Raw genomic sequence first — 7,307 nt, 5'->3', positions numbered from 1 at the left:
CACCCTTAATTATCTAATTACATTGCAGTTTGGTGCTTAAAGCTACAAACACTTAAACCTTGGTTTATATATTTATTCACCCAAACCTAGTTGGTGTATCGATATACCCAACATTCTCCCCTTTTGGGTGATATAAATATATAATACCCTTACAATCTAAACCCATACTTTTCACAACTCTCTTGGTGCTTAATGGCACCTTGGGCTTTAGTAAAATTATCAGCTATATTGTCCTCCGACATGCAGTACTCCAGCTGTATCATTTTACTCTTTACAGATTGTCTAACGTTTAGGTACCTTAAATCCGTATGCTTGCTCCTAGTTTTTACTGCAATATTCGTGGCCATTTGAATTGCTGCCTGATTATCTTCATGTACAATTATAGGATAATTTACAGTTATACCCATATCATTCATCATTTGTTTATACATAATTAATTCAGTACATAATAGCGATAAACAGGAGAATTCTGCCTCCATAGTAGACAAACTTATATGCTGTTGTCTTATTGACTTCCAACCAATTAATGTCTTACCCAGCATTATGGCTGTTCCTGAAGTCGACTTTCTTGTGTCTCTTTCTGATGCAAAACTAGCATCTGCATAAGCACTCAGTATGAGATCACTTTTTGGTTCTAGATACAGTGCATGGTGTAATGTTCCTTTAAGATATCTTAAAATCCTCTTTAATGCTATCCAATGACATTGAAGTGGATCATTATTATGTCGTGCCAGTTGATTAATACTATAAGCTATATCTGGCCTTGACCAATTGCTAATGTATGATAAGCTACCAATCAAAGATTGATATAATACCTTATCAAATTTGGGACTTTGAGCATCCATTTTGCAAATATCCTGACTCATTGGAGTCTTTGCAGTCTTACAAAGTTTCATCTTATAATCTATTAGCAATTTAGATATCTTATCCTCCTGAGATATCTTAAAACCTTTCTGTGTTTTCAGTATATTCAAACCTAGATATTTCTTTATCCCCTAATTGCTTGATTTTTATTTTCTTAGCTAATGATGCTATTATTTTATTGGCTTCATCATTAGTCTCAGTAATCAAAGCAATATCATCAGTGAACAATAATAATAATGATATTTTCCCATTTGTCTCCCTTTTAAACAGACATGGATCGGCTAAACCAGCTTTAAACCCTATATTGTTTAGTTCCTTTACAATATACTGGTTCCATTCATAGCCTGATTGTTTAAGACCATAGAGGCTCTTCTTTAACAACCAACAATCATTATTATTTTCACCTTTAAGTCCAATAGGCTTTTTCATATATACAGTATGTTTTAGTGGAGCGTGCAAGTAAGCAGTTTCCACATCTAGATGGTTAACTATATATTTCTTGCTTGCTGCCCACACTAATGCTGCCCTTAATGTTGCTGCTTTAAGACTAGGTGCAAATACCTCATCATAGTCATTGGCACTTTGTCTAAAATCTTGGGCTACTAATCTTGCCTTATGGATTATGTTTCCATCCTTATCAGTTTTTATCTTAAAAATCCATTTGCAGCCAATGGGTTTTATATCACCAGGTAATCTCACATTTTCATAAACTTTCATATCCTTCAAGGATTTCAATTCCTTATTCATTGCTGCATACCAACTTTCCTTATCTTTAGAAGGATACATTTTTATTTCATCCACAGTATATGGAACTTTATTAACCTGGCACACTGTGTTAGCCTGGTATCTATCAGGCGGTCTAGATATACGTGTAGTTCTTCTGGGAATTACAGGGCTTGTATGAGGACTTTTTTGAGTTACTACCTGTTCATGTTCCTCAGCTTGCTCAGCTATTTCTTCCTTTATGGGCTCTATCTCTTCCTGTACTTCTCTCTTTACTTTATTTTTAAAGTTACAGGGATAGTTAATGGGATTTCTATAGGATTCAATAATTACTTCTTTATTGTTATCCTGTTCTAACTTATCCCATCCTACGTGCTCTAGAAATTGGGCATTGGCACTACATAACACCTTAGATGTGCCTTTCTCCCAAAATCTATATGCCCTATGGTTAGCTTGGTAACCAACGAAGAATAGTTGTTTAGCTCTGTGTTGCCCTTTACGCCTGAGTTGTGTGGGGATATGCACCCATGCTGGTGCACCAAATGTGTGCAGGTAACTCAGATCAGGCTTCCTGCCATGCCACATGGTGAATGGTATTTCACCAGTAGTTGTGTTAACAACGTTGTTCAGTACGTTATTAGCACACATTGTAGCCTCCCCCCACAAAGAATCAGGTAATCCAGAATCAGTTAACATTGTTCTAACCATTGCCTGTAGTGTTTGGCCTCTTCTCTCAATAAATGCGTTGTGTTGAGGTCTGTATGGTGCAGATTTCTTGTGCTCTATTCCAGCTACCTTTAATCTATTCTGGAATTTGCTGTTAACAAATTCCGTACCATTATCTGTCACCAGGGTTATCAGTTGCCGTTTAGATTTTCTTTCTGCAAATTTTAACCAGTTGAAGAAATGTTGATATGTTTCAGTTTTGCTTTTCATTAAGTAGCAAAACCCATATCTAGAGTAATGGTCCATAATGCTCAGTATATATCGAGCACCCCCCATACTGGGTTTCTTTGGACCTATAATGTCTGCAAATACCACTTCTAAAGGTTCTTTAGTTTTGAAACCATTTAGCCTATTTGCAGGCAATATTTTACTCTTATCTTCACAGCAGACATTACAACGCAAATATTTATCACAAGGTTTTAACCTTATTCCATCAGATAACTCTACTGTACGTTTTAGCATTTTAAAATTTACATGCCCCAAACGCCTATGCAATAAATGGATACATTCATTATGAGGCTTTATATTGTTAAATACAGTCTGTGCCTCACCTTTCTTACTATCATGTAATACATACAATGTTCCATTTAAAGCTGCAGTTACCCTTTTGTTATCTTTCTCAATTATGCAATTATTATCCTTAAATGTAATTACATAACCTAGTTTGTCTAATACCCTCACAGAAAGCAAGTTCATCTTTAACTGTGGTACATACAACATTTTTATATCCTGGTTTAAGCATGGACAGTATGCAATACCTTCACCCTTGGCCTTGAGGTTCCAACCGTTAGCAAGTGATATATGTTGAGAGCTTGTAGACATTTTTATAAATTTTGTCTTATCTCTCGTGATGCAGTGGGATGCACCACTGTCCACCACCCATAAATCATTCTTCACATCACAGTTGCTAAACGTGGCTAGTTCAAAGGATTTCTTTGGCTTTTTTACATTCTGGCTTTTTCTTTTCTGCAGAATCTTGCCAAATGTCCTCTGCCTCCACAATTAAAACACTTTTTAATTGTGTATGCCGTCGAAGATAAATTCTCTTCTTCCGGTGCTTTAATTTACTAAGTCGGTTTCTTTCAAGCTTTGAAGATAATTTCTCTTCTTTATTAGGTTTATCTTCTCTCAGCTGGTCACGTTCAAACCTTCTTCTGGCTTCTTCTAATAGCCTGCCGGTAATCTCGGTTAATGATAAACTGTCTTTTGGCAATACTTCTAAAGCCGTCACATAATCATCATAGGTTCGATCCAATGAAGACAGTATGATGTATACTTGTTGCAACTCATTAAATATAAGCTCTTTTTCTTGTAATTCCTGAAAAATGCTTTTCATACAGTTTAAATGAGTTAACATGTCTCCATTCTTCTCAAGATGTGTTCTAAACAGCTTCCGTGTAAGATTGATATGAGCTCCTACACTGTCTCGAACATAAATCTTCCTGAGGTTCTCCCAGCAGTTTGCAGCATTTTCCTCTCCACGGATATGGATGAGTTGCTGGTCAGAGAGAGTCAGTCCTATGATGCATAAAGCCTGCTCATTCTTTCGTTTATAGTCTTGTATCAGTTTATCATCCTCTTCATCATTAGGATCTAAGTTAGATACATCTGGTGGGTTTTTTATTATGTCCCACAAACCTTCTCTTCGTAGAAGTAAACTACATTTCATTGACCATGAAACATAGTTTGTTCCATCTAGTCTGGATATCATGGACAGATTTGGCAAATTTACTTGTGCCATTGCTCTTCAGATATATAACTATTTAAAAACCAATGAAAAACAGTTTGTTTTTACAGTAATGTGCAACTCACATCAAAAATCTCACTGCTATATCCTGGTTAGTTAGACTGTGCGCACTGGGCCCATAACCAATGTTAGTGATTGGGGACAAACCCCCAAGCAGAGTGTGCAGCAGCAGTCAAGCCAGGCAGCCAAATGAGAGAGGCTGGGCCCAAGAGTATATACACACTGGAGACAAAAACTGTTTGTAGTTTTAAATAGTTGTTTAATCCATTCAGAGTGTAAGCATTGTCAATCAGTCCATATGTCATTCACAAATATATCCATCCAATAACTTAGTCCATTAACTAGTTAGTACTATGTCCTTATCTGCTTGTAAATCTTCTCCTTCCGATACCTTTCTCTTGAAGACAACGCTGAGTATTCACAGGATATCAGCTCACCAAGGGAATAGTCCTTTTGTTCAGCAGAAACGGTATCCAGCACAGTAGCCAGCAAACAGTAACAAGCAGATGTCTCAAACAGGAGTAAGCAGCAGACAGGCAGAGAGCAGAGAGACCAGGGAGCAGGGCTGTTACGTTTCTCTCACTGCCTTTTATTGCCGCTTGTAACCGCACCCTTAATTATCTAATTACATTGCAGTTTGGTGCTTAAAGCTACAAACACTTAAACCTTGGTTTATATATTTATTCACCCAAACCTAGTTGGTGTATCGATATACCCAACACATACAAACCAAACTGAAAGCTGGAAAATATAATTACAAATCAGGTAAATCCAATGCTCCTCTTTCTTCTGCATCTTGATTGACTCAGCCTTCATACGAAGCCAAAAGCACCAGCCTGAAGATGGCGAGTGGGACCTCATCAAAACTTTGCCAAGATGCTCTCAAGTCTTACATGAGAAAAGACCTGAACATGCTAAGACCTGCATACCTGTACCCATGAAAATCTATGAATATATATATATATATGGTATTCAGCTTTGTTTGGGTATTTTCCCACGTCATTATAGTTGTGCTTTTAAAGTTGTAGCGACGTTTCAGCAGAATCTCATCTGCCATCATCAGGCTTCTGTATAGCGTTTGTCCCTTCAAAATCCAAGAAAGAAATACTCAGACTCCATGGGTTGGAGCAAAGTTACCCTTTTACTGGAAATTAAAGTGGAAGCTACAGATGGAATTCCGAATCTGAGAAATTGATGCGCAGATCACATATACAAAGGAATAGAATTGTTCCCACCCCCCAAAGTCCAAGACACTTCTGTTCGTTGACCTTGACATATTTTGATAAAACTTAGCAGCTGCGCAAAAGGGGATAGAAGCTAGCAAGGAAATGGAAAGTTAAAGACAAGAATTCATACACCCCCTCCCCTTGCTTACCCACAGTAAAGGAATGCAAAACACCTCCAGCTCTCTTCCCCCTAAGTCACCCCTCCCCTCGTTGCTAATGACAGCCGAAAGAATGAAGCCTGGCAGCAGGGAAGATGTAGTCGAAGAGATCTTGAGGCTGACATTCGGACTCCCTAGAAAAAGGACATTAGTCCCTGTAAGAGAGAACAACACAAAAATATGTTAACAATTGCATACGTTTCTATGGTTTATCAGGGTACTTAGCATAAAACTTCTTTAGCAATTCAGGAGCCCTAATGTCTTTCTCATTCACCCACTCGGCATAGGATGAGGGAAAATGTTTCCTGGCTACAAGATATTGGTGACGACCCCTCCATTTCCGAGAGTCTAAAATCTCTTTAATCTCGAAATGTTGTTCATCCTCGATCAACAATGGTAGATCAGTCTGGGTTGGTCTCAATGTACAGGTATGTTCGGGTTTTAGCAAGCTAACATGGAAAACCAGATGAATGCGATGAAGAGTTTTTGGTAGAGTCAACTGAACAGTCACAGGATTCACAATCCGCTCAATAGGGAAAGGGCCCACATACTTAGGACCCAACTTCTTCGATTTCTGAGTGGTCTGTTGAGAGGAACACTTTAGTTGAGAGGAACACTTTGTCGCCTACTTGATATGACTTCTGTGGAGCTCTCTTCCTGTCAGCAAATTTCTTATGGGACTGGTGCGCCTCGTCCAAAGCTTTACGAGCGACTGGCCAATTGAGTTGAAGTTGAGATATCCAGTTGTCCAACGACTGGCCATTGGGTTTTTCACGAGGAAATTCAGGTATGGGCACAAAATCTTGCCCCGTGGCCACTTTGAAGGGGGTAAACCCAGTACTGCTGTGGACAGAGTTGTTATATGCCACCTCTGCAAAAGGCAGTAGATCCACCCAGTTGTCCTGCTGATAATTTATGTAACACCGGAGATATTGCTCCAACACCCCGTTAGTTCTCTCACAGGCCCCATTAGTTTGGGGATGGTGGACGGAGCTTAAGCCCTGGGTGGAGCCTATTAACTTCAAAAATTCCCTCCAGAAGTTCAAGGTAAATTGAACCCCTCGATCAGAAACTACACGCTCAGGGACACCATGCAGTCTGTAGACATGCATAATGAACAATCTGGCTAGCGACTTCGTCGAGGGAATCTTGGAGCAAAGTATGAAGTGTGCTTGTTTGGAAAACAAATTGGTCACTACCCAGATGACTGTGTGCCCAGCACTCTCGGGTAAGTCTACTATAAAGTCCATGGAGATTTCCTTCCAAGGAGCAGTTGGCCAGGCCACATTCTGCAACAGACCTGGTGGCTTACCAGGAGGTCTTTGGGCTGAGGCGCAAACTGGACAGCTTGCTACATAAGTCTCAATGCCTTTTTTCAATGAAGGCCACCAGAACTGCCGTTTCACCAGGTGTAAGGTTTTCACGAAACCAAAGTAACCAGCTGCCTTGGAGTTATGAGTCTGTTGTAGCACTTGGCTTCTCAAAGTCTGTGGTATATACAGCTTCGCATCCATCCAGGCTAAACCATCTCTAGCGGTGCAGTTGTTCGCATTCGTCCGGAACCACTCATCTGTTTTCAAGGCTTCCTTAAATCATTCCATCAAGTCATTGGACAGATCCGCCTCTTGCTTCCTCTTTTGTGCTCTGGTGACCACTGGGGCAGCCAGCTGTGTGGTGGACACAATCGGCCTTATCACTTCTTTACAAACACTGTTGTATTGTGGCATTCTAGATAAAGCATCTGCCATAAAAAATTTTCCTCCTGGGATGTATTTCAGAGAGAAATTGAATTGCTTGAAATACTGAGCCCACCTAACTTGTTTAGGGGACAACTTCCTAGGTGTTTTTAAGGCCTCCAGATTT

Source organism: Pseudonaja textilis, chromosome 9, assembly GCF_049901715.1.
Source record: "Pseudonaja textilis isolate UNSWEBS1 chromosome 9, rPseTex1.2, whole genome shotgun sequence".
Classification (NCBI taxonomy): Eukaryota; Metazoa; Chordata; class Lepidosauria; order Squamata; family Elapidae; genus Pseudonaja; species Pseudonaja textilis.
The sequence above is the reverse complement of the archived record's forward strand: the minus strand, read 5'-3'. Positions refer to the sequence as shown.